Below are 25,628 nucleotides of genomic sequence, written 5' to 3'. Positions count from 1 at the left end.
GTTTGCCAGAGAAATGTATATCTGGGTATTAGGAAGTAATCTTGAATGATAGGGTCATAGAAGTCAGTTGGAATAGGAATAAAAGTAAAGCAAACATCCAGTTGTAGAGGTAGGAAGGGCCTAGATTCTCAAACAAAAGACAATTCCACATAAGGGCAGAACCTACGTCAATCAATAGGAAAAGGAAGCATAGATGCTGTTATGTTCAATAACTAAACTAGCATTATAATTTTTTTAAAAGAAAGGATTTCATTTAAAATACTAAAGAACTATAATGAAAGTCATATCTTCCAAAATCTGGTTAATTAATTCCTATTAATAATAATCTATATTCACAAATAATAAAAATTGCATCCAGTATGTATATGTATGGATTGTGATAAGAGTTGTTTGAGCCCCTAACAAAACGTTTAAAAAAATTACATCCAGAGTTATACTCCTTGAAATGAAATCACGTGTCATCCTCTCAGGTCTTTAACTGTCTGATCATCTTTCAGTGTTTTATCCTACTAATACTTATCCTCCTTGGAACTGGTTTCCATTGGTATTTGGAAAATGCTGCTGCTTTGTCCTTATTTTCAATAACTTTGAGTCTGTTTCCCATCCCACCTTACACTTCTCCTGCTCTTTATTGAATGATAATTAGTAAGAGTATTCACTGCTCCCATAGCCTCAACCTAGAATTCCATGACTGCCTCTCCTAGACACACTTGTGTTCACAGGATGACCTTCAGCTTTACCCTGGTCTGTGCTATTAGTTCTTTATGATCAGCAGTGACATCTTCAATTCATCTAGTCTTCCCCAGGGCCCTAATTATTGGAGCTGGAGGGCTGAGTATTTAATACAGATATGCTGAATGTCATGGATGGATGAGAAGCATGCATCCAAGAAGCAGTGAATATATGGTAAAACTGTAGTGGACAGATTCGTTCATTCCCATTGTTTTGCGAAGGACACTCCAAATATGCATCACTTCTTAGGCATGAAAATGTCTCCATCATTTAGGAAGCACTAAGTTTATGTATCAGAAAAAGGTAACAACAGTATTTTTGCCTCTGGAAGATTGTGATCAGTATCACTGTATTGAACATATAATAAGTAGGCAAATGTTTTGTTCTTTGCATTTTTACCACAAGTAATAAACAAGCTATCATCCCCCCAATGCTTGTTTCCTTCTGATCAGAGAAGTATGGTGCAGGTGAGTGATGGATATCCCAGAAGAAACTTTGTTCTCTCGATAGGTTAAAGGAAGGAGGATGGAGTCCCTCAATGGGTGGAGTGCCTAGTATTCAAGACTGTTACCAATGACCGGCGTTTAAGTAGGAGAATAAAAACCTTGCCTAGGCAGCAAGGGGCCTTCATGATCATTTCCAGTTCCCCCTGTATCTGCAAGAGGTGCCAGAGTATGAAAAGTGTTAAGTGCCTTCACTATTTCAGAGATAAAGAGCTAACTGCAATAGAATGAAGTTGAGAAACTCCGGGTACCAAATCCCCGTCCACTGGTCTCTGCATTTCCCTCTCCATGATGACCTTTGTGATGACGTGCGTTATTATCAATTATCCTTTGTGTTTGATGGCCAGCAATGAGACGTTTAGAGCATTATTGCTACAGCCCAGTGTTGCAACCGTTCAGTGCCCAGGTGCTATCAGAGGACTTGGCAGCCCAACCAAACTCGTCCAAGGACTCCTCGGCAGGACAAAGACCTGGTGATGTGCTCCCACCGAGGCTGTAGCTGTTAGGTGCTATCACGTTGGCTCAGAGTCTCAGTGACCCCATGTCCGGCAGATGGGAGCACTGCAGGTCCTGTGCCATTCTCACAGTTGGCCTCTCCTTGAGTCCATTGCTACAGCTCATGGCTGTCGCCCATCGGGAGGACACTCCCCTTCTCCTCTCTCACACAGGGTTGCTATGAGTTGAAATTGACTTGACAGCACCCAGAAACCTGTTGCCACACAATCCCCAAGGACTCTCACCAGGATACATGACTAACTTGGGATCTGGCTACGCCTTGGTCTTTCCTTAAGCCCAGCCGGGTTCAGATTAACCAGTTTGCAACAAACTGCACGGGCATCTCTTTAAAACCAGTTAATGTGAAGTAAAATCTCAATATAAATACTCAATTCCCTGGCCAAAATTCAAAGACGAAAACCCTGTAGGCAGGGGCAGGCAGGGCCTCTTGCTGGGTGGCTCAGGAGGTGCTCCTCCCTCTGCAGTCCCCAGAGGAAGCAAAGCCATTTGTGCCAGCAGCACCACTGGGGGGGCAAGGTCCCTGAGAGAGCAGAACACAGCTTGGAAAGCTGCTCTTTGCGCTCCCCGGCCCCATGGAGACGTCTTAGCACACTTGAAGCTGCCACGGAGGGAATCCATTTAACTGCTGTGCTTGTGGAACAGATTAGGAGATAAAGACTTTCATTAAAAACATTTCAGCTTTCCACATGGCTCCAATTTAATACGATTCAGAAACACACTGTTTCTCTTTTTTCTCAAGGCTTCTTTTCCACACACGATGCAGACCATTTGGGAGCTGGGGAGCATGCTCAGAAAATCTCTGTGGGAGCCAAAGAATGCCAGATGAAGTGCCCGCTCAGGCTCTGCTTATGACATCCACTGAGAATGGGAAAAGAAAACTGTGTGTTGAGGACTTCCTTATCAGGCACTAAGATTCCAGGCCAGGGGGTTAAGTGTTTGACTCCTACCTGGCAAGTTGGCAGTACAAACTCTCGCTGAGGCATCTTGGAAGAGATGCCAGACAATGTGCTTTGGGGAGGTCACAGCCATGGTAAACCCCGCGGCACACAGTGTGACTGACCACACTGGGAAACCATCACTCAAAGTCAATGGAAGGGCAATGAGCAACAACCGCCACTGCAAACCCCCTAAAAATGAAAACGTCTTGGTTCTTCTATATACCATGCACTTTATATGTAAAGCTTTGCTCAAACACATGTCTACCATTCTTTAATGCCATTATGGGAATGATATCATTAGAAGTTACATTTGATTATTCACTTACAGTAAAATATCTTCTCTCTACTACTTGGTGACCAAATCATTAGGAAGAGCCACCATCCCTAGGCGCCTGTGCAGCAGCAGTCGTACCATCAGAACCTCAGCAACTGCAGAGGTAGGGGAGGGTGAGAATCAAGATCATCACAAAGAAAATTTCTAGACGATGAAGGTCAGATATACATCCATGCTCCTCCTATTGTTTCACCGATGTGGACCCTCGACCTTCCTCCCCAGGCTCTCTCTGCTTCCCTTCTGAGTTCAAGATCGGTTGCAGTGTCCACCCAGAACCCACAGATCACACTTACAGTTCAGCGTCTATTAAGAAAGGAACCAGGTAGACCTTGAGATTAGAATCAGCAGGCACGCAGGCAAAGTCTGGAAATTTCTCCTGAAGTGTAGATCACACCCCTGGCTGCTTCAGGATAGGTCTCTCAGCTCCTGATGGTGTTGCAAGCAAGCAGGACCCCCTTCTCTCTGTCATGTGTACGCCTTCCAGCATCCTCAGGGGGAGGTCCTATCAGATGACCCAGGACAGGCTGCCTTTAGATTTCCCTGCTTTCACCTCTGCATCTGCCAAATGGCCCAGCTGGTAGCCAGTGTGGTAGTTTCACTCAGTTCCTTAGCCAGATTCCTAGAAGCAAGTTTCTGCTGTGCGGGCTGCACATGGGGTCTCTAGCACGACCGTGGTTGATACAGACAGATACCCAGAACCATACTGAGACAGGCTGAGGCTGGTCCTCAGAGCCCCGACTGCAGTCTCCAGCGCTTGCTTATGAACAGAATCCACTGTCTCGACCAGATGGCTCGGCCTCTATTCTGCAAGGCGACACTTCAGTTCTGGCAGGTGTGTATGGGTCTGATGAAGAGAAGGTCAGCAAAGCTATTCAACAATGCCACACTGGAAGTGCTCCTGAAGCCGAAGATTGGGCTTCCAGTTGCAGCCCAGAAAAGCAGTGAGCAGCAGATCAGGAACAGGTGCGAGGAAATGGTTCTGGGGGCACTACACCCCAGCACCTCCATCACTGTGGTGCAGCAGGTCATCAGCAATGCTGGCTCCCTCCTGGCCTGATACCTGAATGCTGCCTGCATTGCATTGGTGGATGTAGGTGAACCCATGTGAGCCTTCTTCCGTGGTATCACCTGTGCTCTGGACTCTGATGGGAATCTTGTGCTGGACCCCACACTGAAGCAAGAAAAGGAGGACCAGGTCCTTCTGACTTTTGCATTCACAATGTGCAGCAGAAGCTGCTGATAGCCAGCCAACTTTGCAGAAGGGTCCCTCCCAGGCCTCTCACCATCTTTATTTTTATAGCCCTTGATTCACTTTATATATGTTTTAGGAGATTCTTCTTCAACTCCTTGTTGTACACTTCTTCTCTTTTCTCTTAAATTTTATATTCTTTTCTTCGTTCTGCCTATGTGCTTCTGAGGGATTCTCTCCTTAAATACGCAAATGCTTGGTCAAGTTCAAGGCATGACCTTCCCACTAGAGCCAGGAACTAACCAATCCCTTGGGGAATCACAGTCATGTAATTTCCATAGTACATGCTCTCTTTGTTTGCTTGGTATATTGGCCAGTCAAATAAAGTTATATAAATAATGCAGTCAATCACAGCACACATATCAAATCATTAACTTGTTTACAACATACTCATCAACTTGGACATATGTACAAACCTTCTGGGGCTTAAAATTAGGGAAGAAGTGACTCCTCTGAACTTGAGGGAAAGTAAATATCTCAATTTATTTTTCCAAGGATGATTGCAAAAGGACAGAAATAGGAACACATTTGACCACAGCAGTATAGGGTAGAGTAGACATAATAGTGTGCTCCAAGCCAACAGTGTCCATAGCTAACCCTAGAACCTAGATCCTGTCACTCTATTACCTAACATTGCAACAAGGATGGCACAGGTTTGATGGAGGCTAAGGCTCCTGAGATGAGAAGTTACTCAGAATAACCCTGGTGGGCCCAAGGCAACCACATGAGTTCACAAAAGGAGAGAACCACTTTTGGCCTCAGAGAAGAAGATAGATGGTAGCATGTCAAATGATTCCACATTGCTGGCTTGGAAGGTGGAGGAAGTGATCCCCAACCAAGGGATTTGCACGTTGTCTAGAAGTAGGCAGCTGTGACATGGCAGATTCCCCTATCCTGGATTCTTGAACAGGTGCTCAATGTCTAAAATTAGACCCATTTATAGGAGTAACAAAACAGACCCATTTACTCTTTTCCAAAACCAAAGCATTCTTACCCATCAGGAAACTTTCATAAGGAACTCAATGATGTCACTTGGTTGCTCTTCTTGGTTCTTAGCTGGAGTTAAGTCTTTGTTCTCTGATGTTACCATTTGGATCTGTTCATGGCTTCTGCTTCCTCCGGTGCTGTAGTTTTTGCTTCCTCTTCCATCATCCAAAGATTGACAAGTCTAGCAGAGCCCCAGGGAGGACCCACGACTAGGGACATGTTCCTTTCCTGGCTCTCTGAGAAGGAAACCCCAAAAGAGGCTGTGTGTTCAAGGGTGTTTGAGGCTAACCCACCTACTCTTAGTTAATTACTATGTGCTTTCTAACAATATGGCCTAAGTCCAACGTGGGAGTGGGGGTGAGGTCAATCTCTGTAAAAATTAAGCGGAAAGTGACCAACAATTTTTAAGTCAATTAGGTGGATAGTAAATGGCCACTAATTCATAAAATTATATCTGACCGATCATTTGGGGGAGAATTGCAAACCCAGGACTAGAAAGCCCACATTAAAAATAAACCCCATAGTACTATGATATTATCATCACAACATGAGGTCCATATTTATTTATCAAACCCAAAACTTGTAGAATCACAGCATATAGAAAACGTGACAGAATAGTACCCATGTAATATGAATATTTGGAGAAATATAAAACAAAAAGTGAATAGAAAGCACAGTTTACTTTAAGGGATATTCATTCTCAGAATATTAGAAAGTCAACTGGAAATGCTTAAGTTCAGCATTTAACTTTTCCTTCTGCTACAGCATGCTAAGGACATGGAGTTTTCTATATGCACACTTATCCACTTGCTCCTGGGCTGCCTGAGGTGCACTCTCCTCTCACAGATGAGAGCTGCTCTCCGTGTCGTTGGCACATCCCTTGTGGTTTTTCAGGATGGCTTAAGTGACTGTGCTTGATTTTCATTTGCCAATAAAAGATACTTATAAGGTTGTTTTGACTTTATATGGAGAACAAAGATTTTCCACATTGAAGCATATATTCAGGTGGGCATAACTGCCACTCAGGAAGTAGTATGAAATAACTCAAGCCAGGGGATAGATGAAAATTTTTCTAGACCTGTGGTCTCTGGGAGAAGCCAAGAAGATAACCATTTTTATTATAATCCACATATTGTAATGTTTCCTCCTTCTCATTTGGTACAATGGTAAGGTTTGTCCATAGGGGGCACCAGAGGGCCCAATATATATAGACAATATATAGACTTGAGATGGCCAATCTGCAGGTGTCTCTGGATTTTTGCAAGCCACCCTGGAGTTTATTGTGAGTTGTGAGTTGCCCAGCAATCTGCATAGAATCTATTGCCTTGTCTACCTCCATCTGAAGTTTCTGATAACCAGTGACGTGCGCCCGAAGGAATACGTTGGGTACATCTGCTGCACGGGCCTCTTTAAAGTGCTGAAAAGCAAAAAGGTTACTTGGAGGTCTAAGGGGCACCTGACCCAAGGCATGGTATTTTCAGTAGCCTCATACACATGTGAAAGTTGTACATTGACTGAGGAAGACCAAGAAGAATGGATGCATTTGGATTATGGTGTTGCTAATAGAACCAACAACCCTCTCTTCAAAGACATATAGCCAGAATATGCCTCGAAGGCAAGCATGGTGAGACTTCATTTTACATACTTTGGACATGTTAGGAGAGACTAGTTCCTGGAGAAGGATATCGTGCTTTGTAAAGGCAAGGAACAATGAAAGAGAGACAGGATCTCAGAGAGATGAATTGACACACTGCCTGAAAAATAGGCTCAAAGAGAAGAACAGCTTTGAGGATGGTGCAGGACCAGAGGTTGTTTTCTTCTGTTATACAGAGGGTCACCAGGGGTAGGAAGAAGTTCAATAGAATCTAACAATAACAACAACAAAACAACAACAGACAACATTCCTTTCTGTTATTCATCAGTTTCCATTAGTGGAAACAATTCAATAGCAACTAAAATCAACAAAAACATGTGCCCAAAGATTTCCTAACCTCCCCCCTGGTATACAGAGCACTCTCTGGAGCAGGCCGGTGAAGAGTCTGTGGCTGTGCTGTTGGCCAATTGAATGGTCCTTAGCCCCAAATCCATGCTTTTTTTGTTGTTTTATATCAAGGGACCAACCCTTGTAATATTTCCACTTTGTCATTCACATTGCACAATGGTAAACTATGCTAGTAGGGGGTGCTCCTGTGGCCCAAATCATGTACTCACAGTGGGGCTCATCTTCTAGACTTTGCTCGCTCTTCAGCAGGCAGTTCCCAGTCAGTTTCCCTATGAAACCAGAGGCGATTTCTAGCTCTGGCTTCCATGAGAACTTTGGTAGGAAGATGTCCAGAGGTTCTTGACACGGAGTTGAAAAGGTGCTGAGTCATTCTCTTGGCCTTCCCAGAACTTACACATCCTGCTTGTAGGGAGAGTTGTCTTTCTGAACTGCATTGAGGAATTCTTAATCCTTTGCCTTTTCATTGGTTTTCATGGCAAGCCCAGGGATCCATTTTCTGGGAGGAGAGGTCAAGCATGTGCTAGGGCCCAGCTCCTTCTCAATCTGCTGCTCTGTGTTGGGTGGCTTCCCGCTACCCTCTCCCCAAACAAGAGCTTGTACTGAGAAACACCTGTTGTTTCTTGATTGGGGTGGTGGCTCTATCTCCTTGGTCCTGATGTAGGGTCCATAATGTCTTCTGGCTCTTGACACATTAGAAGCCATGCATCCATTATGACTATCCTCAACTGCGTAGACTCCTTTCTATTTGGAAGTGTGTTAAATTAGCCTGTTTGAGTGAGTCACCTGCCCTGCACAGCCCAGATGTCCTTACAGTGCATTTTTGGTGGATGTATTTAAGGGAATTCTGGGAGTTCCAATGTGACAAGAATGTTATGGAAACTCTTTTATCCTGAGCTGTGTTTGCAGTCAGGTCCTATTCATCTGCAGTCAACGTGGTGATTACCCCAACCTTGGTATCTCTCCTTTTTCTTGCCAGCAGTCTAGATTTTGTCGATTCAGCTCATTGTCACCTCTCCTGCTTCTCTGGTGACATAGTGGTGGGAGCAGGAGTTAAGATCAGGAAGGTGGACATTACTGTATTTGGTTACTTTTGTGTCTAACTTCTCATGGCAAGACTGGCCGTAGCTATATTCTGGGGAAAATGATACCCTCTTTACCCCGATGCCCCCATCCTCAAATGAGTTGACACATCAGATCCATCACACTGCTCTCACTCGTTTTATACACACACACACACACACACACACACACACACACATATATTCACACACAACAAAATATCTCACTGACATTGAGTTGATTCCAACTCATAGAGACCATGTAGGATAGACTAGAATTGCCTTTGTGGATTTATGAGACTGTGATCTTTATGAGAGTAGAAAGACTCATTTTTCTCCTGAGGAACAACCCGTGGTTTCAACTGCCGACCTTGAGGTTACCTGTGCACAGAGCACCCGACTGTATCACCAGGGCCACTGTAGGTAGTGGACGTGTAGTTTTGATTCTTTGTGGACTGGCTTGACGAGATGTGTTTCTCTGATGCCACAGCCCTATTCGGTCCTCTCTCCTGCCTTCATTTCCCTTTCCCATATTATTTTAGGAATAGACACGTTTGGAAACCTTGAAGTTTTAAAAGATTTTCAGGCAGATGCATTCGTTCTATTTAGTTAAGCATCTTTCTATCTTGTTACTTTCTTATTTTGATCAAACACTTGAAGATTATACTCATGCTGTTTCACACCCATCAAATATATTAATATCTATTTTTGGACAACTAATGCTTAAAAGTTTTTGGCCAAATCAACAGATTCTTGGTGAGCTTTCAATTACCTCCTTCAAATCAGAATTTTTCACTCTTTTCTTTTTTTCTTGAAAGTCTAAACATTTTAACATTACTACTAGATAATGTATATCATTTTGAGATTATGAAATTCATTTTCTAATTAAAGTCTTATGATCTTACATTTTAATGATTGTTTTTTAAAATCTTGTTCAGAGAAAATGCTTAAGTTATAAAATCATGATCTGATTATGTATACACACAATTAAGTAATACTACATAATTATAATGTGTAGATAATTGCTTTTTCAGGAATACCCATTAATTCAGCCAATTGAATTCATTTATAGAAGAAAACATAATAATGGAGATAGTGTACAAGAAATTTGACATTGTTCTGCTTTTCAAACAAAGCTACCCAGATCTGAACTTATTTAAAAATCGAGAAAATTGGATGGCCTACCGCAAAGTCTTGTGGAGCACAGCACAGTGGGAGGATTTTTGCTTGGGTTGTTCTTTCAGTAGATTTCATTAAATGGCATTAATGTGATTTGAACTCTGAAATTCTAGCCAGAGCCTAGAAAGTCCTTTACTCAATTCCCCTGTTACCTGAAATCACTGAGTTTAACATGCCTCCAGTTTTAATCCATTAAAGCTAACAACTTTCAGAGTCATTAGCGATAACAATTTCCTCCTTCTCAGTTTCTCATAGTAAACCTCAGAGAAGAATTTATACCAAGGCAAGATCAAAGGAAAATAACCAGGTTCAAATCGTCAATACACTGACACGAGAGATGAAAACAAAGCATGTGGTCAAAGCTTGTGCGTGTGATTTTGGAATCAAAAGAATTCAGCATCAAGGCTTCCACTGGGCCATTAAGACCACACTTATAGAATGCAGGATGGGCTTCATAGCTGGGGCTGGCAAACCTGGCTCTAATGCCAACCTTTCTCCTCTTCAGAATCTACAAGCAGTTATCAGGTGGAGAGAGAACCAAATGTGACGCAAGCAGGAGAGTCTTGAACTCAATACATTCAGAAGGGTTAGGGCGGTATTAACAGAGAATGAGTTCAGCTCCTAAACGAAATGTTGCCTGTCCGAGTCCATCCAAAAGCCTCTGAAAAGAAAGGTCTTGTGATCTACTTTTGATAAAGCAGCCATTAAAACCACAATGGAACATAGGTCGACTGGGCAGGGTAACTAGCTTCCTTAGGCGTGGCGAGAGTCTACAGGAAGACCATGTATTTGGTGCCAGGAGACAGGGTGGATGACTTTCTTTCCCTGGAACTTGTTTGGTGCTGAGTTTCATTTTGTCAGTTCTATGGCCTACCATCTTTTCACGATCAGTGGTCCATAGCTCTTGCCATCAAAAGGTTAATCTCCCTGTTGTCTTCCTCCCACGTTCACTGTTTTCCTGACCTTGACCCAATTTATATCATTTCAAACTGAAAGCAAAGCTCACGGACTTATGAAACAGATGGTCTGCTCCACAGATGCTCCTCCAAATCTGAAAACATTCAGCATTCTTTTTCCTTAATGCGTGCTACATCTCAAAATCTCAGCAGAAAAAAAGGCAGTTGTTTTTAGAATAAAAGAGCATATGCATTTTATGCTACTTTAGGAAGAGTACAAAGTAGTAAATGATATTAAAAAATTCACAACTCATGAAAATCACATAACCCAGTCACAGAGTTTGGGTTAAAATGGTGGGGGCTCCTTGAACATGATCATAGACATGTGACCTGGGAAATGATTCTGGTTCTGTGCCAGCCTTTAACATTAGTTTACAGATAGAAAGTACCCCAGAGGTAGCAAGGGTATAGCTTTGAGTCTGTTACAAAATGAAAACTTCATTGATTTTCATTCTGATGATTTAATTTTTAATGGACTGATGGGGGTCCATGTCAAATTGTATTCACATTGATGTAGCAAAGGGAATAAAAGAATTCTTGCATCTCTCAATTGACTCCCAGAATAGACAATTACAGAGCCATATTTGCTAGTAATGATTGTTTTTCCTTGTTGTCAGGTGTAATTGTGCTCATTCTGACTCATAGAAACCCTGGGGGTAAACTCTGCCCAAAACAGAGCATCTTTCAGTCATGTGCCATCACAATCTTTGCTATGCTTGAGCCCAGTGTAACAGTCACTGCATCAAGCTGTCTGAGTACAACTCTGTTCCCCTGAGTTTGTCATTCAGTATGCTTTCGGAATTAAAAATGTCCAGTGTCAAGTCCATATTCAGGTAATTAATGTCTAGGGTATCAATCTTTTTGCAGTCTGTATAACTTCTTATGTCTTTCAGTTATCCTAGATTCATAATACATAAACGCCCTGTCCTGGTGATTGATGGATATTTGCATGTTTCTTCTCATTTTGAGCCATGCCTCATTCATAAATGCACTTTTGAAAACGTGGCTTCATCCTCATTATTACGGTCAGCTCTACTTTGCGAAAGGAACCCTGGTGGCCCTGTAGGTATGTGCTACCTACTATCCAAAGGACCAATGGTGCAAACTCATTAGCTGCTCTGAGTGTGAGAGAAGAGGCGATCTGTTCCCCTAGTGATTTACAGCATGACAAACCCTATAAGGGTCCCTCTCAGCCTGAGTCAACCCAGTGACAGTGGGTGCAGTTTTCTGGTTTTCTGCTGTCAGGAGAACCACCTTCTTCAGCTGCATTTTGAGTGACTTCAAGCCTAAGCCACGAGTCAGACAATGCTTTGTTACTATTCACAAGATAAGTTTAGAGTGGTTAATTCCCCATATGGGAACCACCTCTTCTTTATGAGCTGTTTTTAACCTGGAAGCTCTGCTGAAAATGTCCACCTGGTATTTAAAATAGTGGTCACATTGTTTCCAGCATCGGTGCCACATTTGAGTTATCACAGTATGACATTACAGTGTCTTTAGGAAAATGCCCACTCATCTGTGGAGTATTTTCCTATAGATGCTGCAATATTGTGCTTCCAGCCTCGGATGTTCTCTTCGGTTTTTTCAGCTTATCAAATTCTAAGTATTTTCTCCCTTTTGCTTTTATAACTCCAGGTCTGTACACAGTTCATTATGATGCTTTGTCTTCCGGAGCTGCCCTGTGCAAGTTTCTACGTAGTTCTTTACTTTCACAATTTCTTTCATTTGATTTAGCTTCTCCACTTTCAACGGAATGTTTTTTCTGAGTCTCTTCTCATATTCAGTTGGCTTTTTTTCTTTTTCCTGTCTTTTTAGTGACTGTTTGCTTTCTGCATATAGGATGTCCTTGAAATCCTCTAGCAACTCATTCAAATTGTTAGTGTTCACTTTGCCAAATTTGTTTTTCAGATGCACTTTCAATTCAGGTGGCATTTACTCATGGTTTAGTTTTCTTCAACTTCAACTTATTCTTGAATATGAGCAGCTGATATTCTCTTGCACATTAGGTCCCAGGCCATGTTTCCCCCCAAAAAATAAGATGCTGAGTTTTCTATTGCCACCTTGCACCACATATTGTTGGTTTAATTCATGTATATTCTATACAGTTAAGTCCATGTGTGTAGTCATCATTTATGTTATTGATAAAAAAGGTATCTGCATATTTGCCCTCATAAAGAGACCACTGAAGATATGGGTGTTATAGCAAAGTGTGCTGAAGAAACTATATGGTGCCCAGCTATTAGAAAGAATATCACCTGAGGTTTTAAATGATTTTCTCAAACTAAGCCGCCATCAAAGTAAGGTTTCAGCTAAGTCCACACAGAAGTGTGTAAAAGTTTGTAGAATATTGTATACTAACAAAAGATTTTTCACAATGTCTCCTGTAGTCTAAATTTGCAAATACTGTTTGTTTTTTGTAGCCTGAATTTTCAAATGTAGCCTAAATTTGCAAAAGTAGCCAGAATTTGCAAATACTGTTTGTTTTGGTTTTTATTTATAAACTTTACTGTATAATTTTGTGATAAGTGGCAAGAATTTATTGTTAGATTAAGTATGTTCCCCTAAAACATTATTTTGTAATTATATAAGAGAGAATTTTGAATGGAATCATTTGTGTCAAAAGTTTACATTACAAAAAAAAAGGTGATGAAGCACACCAGGTATGTGATCCAAGGATTTAAATAATAAAATTCAAATTGGGAGGATGGTATAAGAGCTTAGATTCTGAACACCTTGCTAACTGAAAGCTATAGATGACAGTGAAAGCCAAAAACATATTTTCAGGATCCCCATGTGGAGTAAGCCTCTGACCTTCTACTAAGGATACTCAAAGCCTTGCTCTCAGACAGAGTGCATTGTGGATTGGATTATTGATAACATAATTAGGTAAAAATGTAACACTTTATCATTTGATCTCCCTTTAAGCTATTCTAAATTTGTCCCAGATTTAAGATTTTCTGATTTATTTTCAATTAAAGTTTTTCTTTGTTTGAATTTGTCATTGTTTTCTTTCTTTTTGCATTCTTTTCTGAATATACAATCCAACCTCAGTAGATCTGTAGAGCCAGTAACTGGTCCAATAATGTCCTAGGAGGATGGCAGGGGTGGCTAGAAGGAAATGGGGGAAGTAATGAGTACAACAAAAAGGCAACATTCTAAAATTGACAGTTGTGCAAATTCTTTTTAATGCGATTGAACTATTGCATTATAGGATGTGTAAACTATATGTCAATAAAACTCTTAAATAAAAAATACAAAAAGTTTTTGCAATTAATGTGTTTTACATTGTAAAATTCCATCATAAGATCTCTGGCTTTTCTATCACCATGTCCATATTTTCAAATTTCTCATTTTTATTTCAGCCTTTGCCTTACAAGTATCAGGAATGATCACTGCAGTTTGGTTGTATATTTGTTCAATTATTAACATTTATCCTCTTACTCATCTTTTACATTGGTAGTTGGGGTATAAATTTAAATAGCACTCTATGTAGTAAGTACCTTATCTGGTGTCAATTTGAGAGGATTATGAGTGAAGGGGTGGAGTCTAGTCTGTCAATGGATCATAGTCAATGAGGCCTCTGTTTGGACATAGCAGTCTGTGTTTTATAGGGTTCTCTAGAGAAACAAAACCAGAATGCTAATAATTATATATCTCTCTATATCTATCTATCTATATATATATAAAAAACATAAGAAATAAACAGTTAATTAAATTAGAAAACCGTAAATTCCAATGGCGTGGTGAAGCAAGTCTTGAAGGAACCTCAAACTACAGCAACACAGTCCATGGGTTAGGTGTCCCACGGGTAGCATAGCTTGCAAATTGAGTAAAAGAACAAGCAAGGCAGCTGCACGCTGGTCCGATAATCAAAGAGCAAGAGACAAAAAGGCAAGGGGACCGATGGGAATTCTGTGGAGGCTGAGTGAGGCAGCCCACATTGAACTGACCAGAACCCAACCAGATGAAGATTTATGAGCCTGTTAACTGGTGCATATTGTTGCTGACTTTATGGATGGCCTTTCCAAATTTGACTTTGCTTATGGATACAGATTTTACAAGGTTCCAACTGGAGTGAAGACTCTTCATGTTGAAAAAATATGATTGTCTTCTCAGACAACCAGGATGTAAGTGTGAAGTATACAACTTGGACACTCAAAATTGGGGGGATAAAGGCATGAAGTCATTGGCTTACACACTTTCATAGGTGAGGGAGCATATTTACAGGATTATAGGATTAAGGGTAGGTGTTACTTAATTTCAATCGTGAAGCTGAAGAACTATGTACAGGTGTCAGGTTGGCAAGGGGTGGATTGAGGTAGTTAGTTTATTGTGCCAACTTGGCCGATAAACACATGTGGGGCTAATTAAAGGGCGGAGGGAGAAATGTCTCGGTGAGCCTCGCCTTTCTAGTTCTCGGCTCTCTTGCTTTCTGATGGTCAGATCAGGGTGTAGCTGTCTAAACCAGGTCCCTGCTTTAGTTGGAAAGGCTCATTTCCTGCAAGACATCCCTGAGGAGAAGCCACATGGACCTACCCTGATGAAACCCTGGGTGTTGGAGCACCCATGTGGAGACCCCTGCCAGTGCTGAGATGCTTACACATTCACAGGCTCGGCTTTCCTCCTGCAGTCAGGATCATACCTTCTGTTTTGTGATATTGAGATGATTTTGTGGATTGGTGTTGTATTTATGGCTTAATGGGTTAATGTTGGACTTGTGGGCTTGGGCAGCACAGAGTTAGGGTTTTTTTTTATGCACGCTTAACCTTTATATAAAACTCTTTCTTATACATGAGTTTCTGTGGATTGTTTCTTTAAAGTACCCAGACTAGCACATCTTCTCTGCTCACTTCTTGTGAGACATCCCTGAGGAGAAGCCACATGGACCTACCCTAATGCAGCCCTAGGAACAGAAGAAGCCACAAGGGGACCCCAGGCAGTGTTGAGATGCTTACAATGCCACTGGATCCAAAGACTTTCAACCCATTGGCCTCTGGTCATCCTGCATTTAGTGTCATTGCATGTGTTTTGTGAGTCTAAAGTGGACTTTATAGATTAGTAGCAGACATATGGGCTAATAATATCAGCTTTATATAATTGATCTGGACTGGACTGGGATGTTTTCTCAATAGTCAACTGCTCTTGTATGGAGAATTCTTTATTATACACATATGCATGTTTACGAATTTGTTTATCTAGTCTCACAGACTAACATACTCTATTAATTGGTTTCCCTTATAGGCATATAGATATTACAGACAACACTCTACTTCTGGCTATCTAATGTCTAGGACATCAATATCAATGCATTCTATTTCATTTTTCATGACTTCTAAATTTCCTAGATTCATAATTTGTACCGTTCTCATTCTAATTATTAATGACTATTTACACTGTTTCTTCTCTTTTAGAATTGCTGCACATAAGTGGATGATGATCCCCAAAGCTTTACTGCCTCCACCTTAGTGAGACTGACCACCTTTGAGGAGGAAGTCTTTCCCCAACTGAATTTTGGGTGCCTTCCAACCTGTGAAGCGAACCTTTCAGACCTGTACCATTACCGCTTCACCGCTATTTGAAAACATTGGCTCACTGTATTCAAAAGCAGAAAGTCAGTTAAAGTTGATGCACACTAGTCATCTGTCTGTTTGTCGTGCTGGGTTGCTCTGATGCCGGGAGCCATGCCACAGGTGTTTCAAACACCAGTAGAGGCAGCCAGCGTGCACACGTTTCTGAGAAGCTTCCCAACTAAGGGAGATTAAAAAGGAGCACTTGTTGGTCCACTTTCAATAATTATATATTTTGTCACTCATATCAAGTCACCTTTTAACGTCACTCAGGAGAGAAATGAATAAAAGGGGGCATGTCTTCCTTCCTTTTGGGGCTCTTCTCTTCCCCGGAGCCAAGTGTTTTGAAATAGAGCCTTAAAATCATCTATATTTTAAAATATTTTCACGTAGCCCCTATTTTATTTCACCTGAGCAACATTGAGGTTTTTGTTTTGTTTTGTTTGTTTGTTTGTTTTGCTACCATATACATCTGGGTGGATAGATTTTCTGGCAGTGGTTTAGAACGACCTTCAGCTCCTTCATGATCTTCTCCTTTCCAAGGCAGCACATCATTGATGATCGTGGCTGCTACACTAAAGTTTGGAGGATTAGTGTCCACCTAGAGTGCCTTTGGGAGAGAGGTTCAGCCATCTGTTTCTGACCAATCAGTTACTAGAAACTCTTTGAAATGCAAGTATAGTCTGCCTCACTTCCAGTGGGCTGAGTCAGGACCCAAAAGACCAGCAACTGGTCTTTCTCCTGCCGTGTCTCTCTCTTTCCCATTTCTCACATCAGAACCTTCTTAGGCAAGCACAGGAGATGAGTAAGAAAAATCACATGTTGTGATTGGTGAATTTTCTCCTTTTATTTATAGTTGTTGAAGTGTGGAGTTTTCTTGGATTTCAAGTTATGTAGAAGGACTGGTTTCTATGTTGATAAGTTTTCTCTTTTGTATTGAGTTGATTTGAATTTGAATTGAATTCATTTACTTGGAAGTTTACATCAGGTTTTGTTTTTCTTTTAATCATAAAAATGGGTCATATTTGGAAAGTGTCTTATGGATCCCAGTAGTCCAGTGTCCTTCCATAATACCACATGAACCCTTCAAATAATATGGGATCCACATTTAATGAAGGATAAGCCTCTTTAAAAGGAATCTAAAATAACATCCTACCACTTTCTGAACACATTACACAGAACCACATTCAATTTTTTCATCATGTCAGCTCCAATAGTTTTCAGTCTCTATTCATATATGTGGACAGATATAACCAATAGCAGGCCATGGTTAAAAATCAATGAACTGCTCATCAATTAATTATTCCTGAAAATGAAAAGGCTAGTTTTGTTCTTGGTAAATTACAGGGAAAGAAAAATAATCATGTTCATTGTCAGAGCTGAAAAGATATGATAATCTTACTAAACGAAGTTTTCTGTTGAATTATTATTTAGATACAAGCTAGACAATTTCCATTGAGCCTGATGGAACACGCACAAGCGCAAGGTCATGGCAGATCATAGCTTCATGGAGTTGAAACCATTCATAGAGAAATCTGTGGCTTTTACACACATCCGATCGCACAGATTATTTTTTAAGACTATCCAAGCTGACGAACATGTGTGACACCCTTACCTCCGGGGGCATTCTTAAAGCAATGTGTTGGGAGATAGCTTTCAAATCACATGGTCAGGAATCATATCCATCTCTTAGCTATAGAGGATTTATATCATCAGCTAACCTGGAGAAAGATCACCATTCATTTTTTAAAAACTTTTCTTGTGAATTAGTTGGGGATTTATACTAATCATTAGATTGTGTCTACTATACCATGGGAAGGTGTGTTAGACTGGGTTGACTTGAGCAGTAAACCCAGGGACACTCATATAGGTGAGAAAGAAAAAGAGTTTTATATCAAGGAGTAATTGGATATTAAGAAAATATCCCATCCTAGTCCAAATCAAGTCCATAAGTCTGATATTAGTCCATGAATCCCTCTTTAGACTTACACAGCTACATGCAATGATGGAGAATGCAGAACGATCATGGGCCAGTGGCTGCAAGGTCTTGCGGATCCAATGGTGGTGGATGCATCACAAGGCTCTGGCTGGTATGAACTGCATGGCTCGCCATCAGTAAGGTGAAGTGGGGAATCAGGAGTGTGGAGGGAGTACCTCTAGCCAGTCATTTATCTTGGTCACACCTCAAAATGAGGTCACCAAACGGTGACCTGATCTAAACGCCACCCCTATACTTTATTGATCAAGTTGGCATGAAAGTATGTAACTACCACAGAAAGAGCCAAAACAAATTATGACCCAGACCGTACATAGCTTTAGGGTCATAAAAATGCCATGCTGGTGGGTGTATTGTCTGTCAAGCAACCAGCAACTGGCAAAAATGATATCTGCATTGCTAACTATATGAAATAAGATAGGATAAAAAAGATTACAAGCACTTACTGTGAGTTCACTATTAAATATCCTGATCTTAACCATTTGATAATTTTCTTTTGTTGCCAAGATTGCCAATTTGGTCTTTTAAAAAAAACAACAACAACAAAGCAAAACACTTCATTTTATGTTCTCTATATGACGTGTCCTCTGTCTCCTTCTAAACTATGTGGAAGAGGGCTTCCACTTTCAACTTATATTAGTATATAAAGAGGCAAATTACTTTCTAGAGCTTCAGGATGAAAGTGAATTTATGTCAGTTGTTCACCTTTGAGTGAGGCTTCAGGCACTTTAGGGAGTTTTGATGTAAGAAGGCAACGAAGGACTGGGATTTCTGAAGATCAGTTTTTGAGTAAGACCCTGGACTCCAGATTGCTGATTTTGGCTGTTCTCTAGTCTACTTTTGATTTGCTGATTCCCATCCAGTGACCACAGTGGCCTCCTTCTAATACTCGGATTTACGTTTCTACTTTCTCTCTCTTCCCGAGTGGACGTTGAAGTTTGATCTATCAGACATACATGTTCTTGAAATGTGCTCTATTATGGCATTTATTGATTTGCTCATTAGAAACCTTCATTCATCAATAGAGAATGTGATATTCACTGTGATAGAAACAGAGACACAGACATATTCTCTGTCATCAAGAAGTCGTGGAGGAGACAACTCTATTAGACATGCAACGTGAGGAATGATGTGCTTCAAAGTACCCACGGAGGTTGTGAAGACAGAAAAGAACCTGCTTTCCCAGGGGCTGTGTCAATGGAACAAATGGGTCTTACCTAGGAAGTGGCTTCTCACATGCATATAGAAAAAATCAGCAGGAGTTCAACAATAAGGTATGACCTCCTGTCCACTGATTCTTTACTTCCTGCAACCGCTCCAATTTTAAAGCCTCATCTTTTAGCCTTGATGGCTTTCCCCTGTTACCACTCAATTTCATTCATTCTCATCATGGCTCATCTTCTTGGAAAGGTAGTTTATCTTTTGCTCTTTCCATTTTCTTAACAACCAGTCACTCATCAATCACAGCTATCTCAATCCTATCCCAGCCTCTCTTCAAAAATGATTTGTCAGTTTCCATCGATGACATCCTAATTGCAAAATTCAATAGCCACTTTGTGTCCTATCTTATTTGACCTTTCTGTCCCATTTGACAGCGTTTACCATTTACTTCTTGTAACTCTCTTACCTGCTCACTTTTTGCTCTCATTGACTCTTAAGGTCCCTCTTTCAGGATGTCCATGCTACAGTCTTCCATGGAATTTTTTTTTAGCTCCCTTAGCCTTAGTTTTCTACTTTACACTCGTTTTCTAAATGTTAATGAATAGGCAACACTGGGATGCTCTTTGATTATCTAAGCATTTAAAAAAAAAAACAGGGTACATGATCCAGACAAATCGGTAGACTTGGAGACCAACCTGTGCGTTTCTTGCCTGGAGCATTGGTCTGCAAAGGCATCCTTATTCTGGCAGCAGTTGCTTCATTTGCAGTGGCTTTAAGGTACCCTTCTAAAGATGAAGGCGCTGTGTACAGAACAAATTATATGTCAGTGATCATCTGGATTTTTATTTTCCTTTTCCCTACTTCCATTAGTATTCTTAGCTGCCTTCTTGGATTTGCAAGGATAATTTTGTTTTGGCTTATATTTCTAATTGCTTTTTTCAAATCCGCTGGCTTTATAGGTCTTTTCTATGTGCGATACTGCTAGTAGAAACTCGAAGCTTGATTCCCCTACAATCTTCACTCAGGCATTTTCCACTGCTTCCCTGTCATTACGATGTTGAATTGCAACAGGACAATGGTCTCCCCTAATAGGACATCATTAGACACTCCTCCCCAACTGCATGGTAAGCTCTTTATTCAGTTCGCCAAAGGAACCTCTGCTCTACAGCTCATCAATAGCTACTTTTACCAGGCTGTCATTATTTCCCAATTTTACCAATTTTCTTTTCTCCGTTTTTCTCCATCAAAAATGAGAACGGCATCAAAGTCATCACCAACGGCTCATTGGTTTTTATGACCCTCCTCATTTGTTGGCAGCTCTGGGTTTTCTCTGCCCTCTTTGTTTCTCGGGCAGCATTGACACCCTCGATGGTGTTACTGTGCTGGCGGGTGTGCTGGTCTCTGTCAATATTCCTCGCTGAAGGTTTCTCTCTTGTAGTCTCTTTTGAGTGTTCAAACAGACGTTGGCGTGTCCATAAAACTCATGTTACCAATCCCACAAAAAGCAGGACACTGTTGGGAGGTAAGGAAAGCAGGCCATGCATTCTTTTAAAGTGGGTGCTTTATAAAGTTTACCATTTTGGGTTGATAATGCACAAGACACTCCAACATCATTCATGAAATTGTAAATCCCCTGTAGCTTTTGGTCCCAGGAGCATTCGCATACTGCTGTGATGTGGGCATGGTTGGGAGACTATCTATCTTCAGCTAGAGGAATCGCATATTAAGAACACTGTCATCTCCACGCTGCTGCATGAACATCAGACCTATTGAGGATTCCACACCTAACTGCTATAGGTCTTGCATATTTTGGACTTGTGATCAGGAAAGACTCGTTCCTGGAGAAGGGCATGCTGCTTGGTAATGTAGAGGGTCAGGGGAAAAGAAGAAGGCCTTCAGTGAGCTGCATGGACACAGTGGCTACATAAATGCACTCAGACCGAGCAATGGTGAGCATAGTGTTTGGCCCAGCTGTGTGACCTCCTGCCGTACGTGCAGTCACTTAGCGGGAGGTGGCTCAAGCTTTTGAACCTCTCCACTCTTTGCTGCTTCTCCCTCCCAGAAGAAGGTTTCAGCCCAGGGACAACATTCAGACAAGTATACAGGTTACACTGAAAGAGTGAATTTATTGAAAGGGATACTTTGGAAAAGAACTCCAAATGGCCCTTAGCTAGTTGAAAAGTCCTGGTAAAATGTAGACAGACCATTTAGTTTGCTAATAGCTGACCTCCTACCAATGGCTGGTTTTCCGACAGGTCTGCTATTGCCAGTTCTCTACAGTGTCCCTCCTCTCTTTCTCTAGGTGTGTGCATCCTTGTAGCCTGCACCACACACAAGGCTGCCTCCTTGTCCCCATCCCCCAAAAGACAAGAGTCTATGCAGTGAATTGAGTGTAATGTGAACATTTTGTCTTCTCCATTCAGCCTTCTGACTACCTCTGGTCATTTTCATTGATAGGGAAATTAGTCTTATCTGCCCTTCACCTTCCTATTGGCTGGAGGGGTATGTGTGGAAATGTGTCTCCCCCTCTCCTTTTGTTTAAGATTCCAGCTCAATTCTCCATCTTCTCCCCTTTGTTGGCTTCTGTCTAGCTAAGAGTCAATATGAATCTGAACTGACAATGTCTACTCACAAAGACAAACTGCTCCAGAGGAACCCCATGGTGCAATGGTGAAGCACTTTGTGGTTATCCAAGATGTCAGAGGGGTCAACCCTCCAGCCCCTCTGCAGGAGAAAGATGTGGCAGTCCATGTCTATCAAGAGTACAACCTTGTAACCGGTATGGGATAAGCCAGCTTTGTCTTTAAGACCATACATGGCCATATAAGTTAGAATTCACTCTGTGGGAACTGAATTGTTCTTTAGTTTAAAAAAAAAACTGAAAACAGATTCACTGCCATCAAGTGTATTCCAACTCATCATAAGGGTGTAGGACAGAGCCCTGTGGGTTTCTCAGACTGTAACTCTGTACTGAAGGGGGAGCCTTGTTTTTCTCTACGAGAGTGGCTGGTGGTTTTGAACTGCTGACCCTGTCGTTAACAGCCCCAAATATAACCATGGTGCCACCACGATTAGTCTTTCAAGCTTTGCAAAAATTATTTTTCAGAAAGCCAAGCCCATGGGAAAGGTTTCTAGGTAAACATGAAGGTGCTCAAAACTGTTATTTTTAAGTTAGGTGAATCCTTATTTTGCTTTAAGTGGACTCATAGTACTTTTATTTTTATGTACATAAAATATTTCAAATATTGATATATTTAATTTTTCATGTGCTCTAAGAGTTTTAAGAATGAAGGCCAATGTGCACACATTTCACTAAATAGTAGTAATGTGAAACGGTGTGGAAAGGTGTGGAAACTTTTGATTCTCCAACATAGGTATTGAATGTCTCAAAACTTCTATGAAAAACAATTAAACATGACTTTCTAATAAAATGGGAATGTGAAGATGGAAGCAAATCTTAGGTTTAAAATGTTTTACACTATACTGTCATCAATTGATAAAATGAAATATTTTAAGAGTACCAAAATGTGACATATAGACCAGTCTGTTGGGGAAAATAGCTATAAAAGACCTGATCAATGCAGGGTTACCACAAGCCTCCAGTTTGTAATTAATATTAAGTATGCAGAGCAGGTTAAAGCAAAGAATAAAATAATGATGTATAACAGCATGTATAGGTGTGTGTTTCTTATGATTCACTATTCTGAGGTGTGCTTTGCATGCATGTTTTGTTCACTCTATGAGGGGGCACAACAAATTGGAATTGTGTGCTGGGTGAAGCAGAGATTACTTAGCACACATTTTTCATTCTAGGTGAGCATCTAGCAACTCACTCTAAGCTGGTGTTCCCAGTGGCGATGCCTGGAAAGGTTCTCTCTCATCACTGAATTTTTTGTAAAAGCAGGTTCACTCAAACCTGTTTGTTTGTTTGTTTTTTTGTGATAGTTGGTTTCAGAGGACCCCATAGGGCTGTGAAATTTTGTTTCCTGTTGGGAAAAATGCCACAGAAAGTGTTGTGACGTTTAACCCAGCTTACAAGGACAGCACTATGTGAAGAACTCAAATGTCTGAGCGGTTTTCTTGTTCAAAAAAGGTGAACTGTCGATTAATGACAAACCTAGTTCTAGATGTCTGTCAACTTCCCGAACTCATGAAAGTGTTAGAGTTTGTTCCACCAGGTCAGACTGTTAATCAAGCATTCTATTTAGAGAAGTTCTGAAAAGCTAGCTTCAGAGGGTGCAACAAAAAAGGTTTGATTTGTGGTAGATGGGGGGCTGATTTTGCCACCATGGCAATGTACCTGCTCACCCACAACCATCACAGTACACCAGTTTAGGGCCAAAACAGCATGCCTTTCTTGCTCCATGCACCTTCCTCACCTGACCTCACTCCGTGCAACTCCTTTTTGTTTCCGCTAATGCAGAAGGACATTAAAGGGCAGCAAGTTGCAGCTGTAGAAGAGGTGAAGAAAAAAATGAGGGAGGTATCAACCAAACAGATGAGTTTGAAAAATGTTTCTTAGATCTAGGCATCACAGATTTAATAAATGTATTAAGTCTAATGTCAACTACTTTGAAGATGATAAGGCTGTTTTGTTAAAAAATGTAAATACAGAATTGGAAAAAAGATTCCAATATTTGTTGGCTATCCCCTTTTATGTTGATGTTGTTAGGTACCATTGAATTGACTTTGACTCATAGTGACCCCAGGAACAATAAAACAACACACTGCACTACATTGCAGCTTCCTCACAATTGTTTCCATGCCTGAGTCCATTGATGGAGTCACTGTGTTAATCCATATCATCAAAGAATCTTTGTCATCACTCTACCCCCTTACTAAATATGATGTCCTTCTCCAGGAACTGGTATCTGCTGACAATATGTCCAGAGTATATAAGACAAAATCTTGCCATCCTTGCCGCTGAGGAGCACTCTGGCCTTATTTGTCCCACTAAAGTCAGAGGCAATTTTTCCACCTCTCCTCCTTTCTACTTTATATTGTCTTGCATCAGAGCAATCTCCTCTTTGTTGTGCATTTGATTTCTTCCTTCTCAGCTCTCTAGTGTCAGAGGGTGGCCATTAGTTAATGAATCCCACTGATCATCCCGCCCTACAAAGCCTTTTCACCATAGATCTTTCCTTCTTCAAAGCCATCTCAGCCTGCCACTCTGGATGAACTTACTCACTGACTGAAAAAGGGTGTAAGTCCAGCTGAGTTTGAGTCTCAGAAGACCAGCTACTGGAATTTGGTGAGCGCTACTGGAAGTACATATGCCGCCCCTTCTCTGCCAGCACGAGTTGGGGATGTCCCTCCTGGGAAGCTGTTTGTCACTATTGGCTGAGGCAAATGTAATGCCCACACAGTGTTTCCAGAGGATCCAACCAATTCCATACTTGTAGGGGGTTAAACTTGAGACATTCTACCCTAACGCTACCTCTGCCATGTGATAGTCATCATTTTGTCATTGATAAATATTTACATTTAAAAAATAAAGACCTCACGTTGAAGACAACTGAGTACCTGGCTCATGCCATAGTATTTGTGTTCTTCTTGGCTGCACGTAAGAAGAGAACTTCAAGGAGGATGCGCCTGAATTGTGGTGTTGCTGAAGGCAAAGGCGTCTGCCATGGCCTACCGCAAGAATGAAGGAGTCAGTGTTGAAAGAAGTCCCTCCAGAACGCTCCTTAGACTCGACCATGGTAGCAATGTGAGTGAGGGGCAATGCTTGGAGGGCTTCCTGCTTGGTGAAGTGGAGGGTCGGTGAAAACAAGCAAGGCTTTCAATGAGATGGAGTTGCAACGAGTGGAAACCAGCTGGAAGACAACTCCACAAGACGTCCTGCTTCTCTATCAGATCCTGCTGGAAAAGCCACCGATGCAGCCCTGTCCTTTTTTACACAGATTCTGTCCCGAGGGTGAAATAGTCAACTGGACGAGGAGGTGGTAACAACCTGACTGCCCCTGTCCTCTCAGAGAAAACCCGCCACTATCTGCCTCTTGTGTGTGCTTTTGCGTATCTATTCAATTTTCCAAATCAAAACTTTTTTGTAGTTAAAATAAAATCAAAGATGAAGGAGAAACAAGGGTTGGTCAGTCTAAAAAAGTAGGAACTGTGTATTTCACAATTCAAAGAAAATGCAAGTGCTTCTAGTACTAGATACTGAATATCACAAACTACCTAACTTACATTTGAATAAGAAGTATATGATAAAACATTTTACTAAGTCTAAAAGAGGTGTTTAATTTGTAGGAAAATTGTGTTGAAAATATTTCACAGATAAGAGAGGCAAAGCAGCTTATCTACTTTCAAAATAAGGCTGTTATATTTACTCTCAAGAATCCTGGTGAACAAACATTCAAGGTTACAATGTATAATGTACTTTTACGGTAACAATATTTCCCATTAAGCACAACACAATAAATCTTTTAAAGGCTTTTTTGGATGTAT

At 41.1% G+C, this 25,628-nt stretch overlaps 1 pseudogene; it reads left to right on the top strand.

Moving 5' to 3' along the window:
* The first annotated feature begins 1,190 nt into the window (after window positions 1–1,190).
* On the top strand, window positions 1,191–4,263 carry LOC142428070 (exosome complex component RRP46 pseudogene; annotated as a pseudogene).
* Window positions 4,264–25,628: the final 21,365 nt, after the last annotated feature.

This window comes from Tenrec ecaudatus, chromosome 15 (genome assembly GCF_050624435.1).
Source record: "Tenrec ecaudatus isolate mTenEca1 chromosome 15, mTenEca1.hap1, whole genome shotgun sequence".
Classification (NCBI taxonomy): Eukaryota; Metazoa; Chordata; class Mammalia; order Afrosoricida; family Tenrecidae; genus Tenrec; species Tenrec ecaudatus.
The sequence above is the reverse complement of the archived record's forward strand: the minus strand, read 5'-3'. Positions and strand labels throughout refer to the sequence as shown.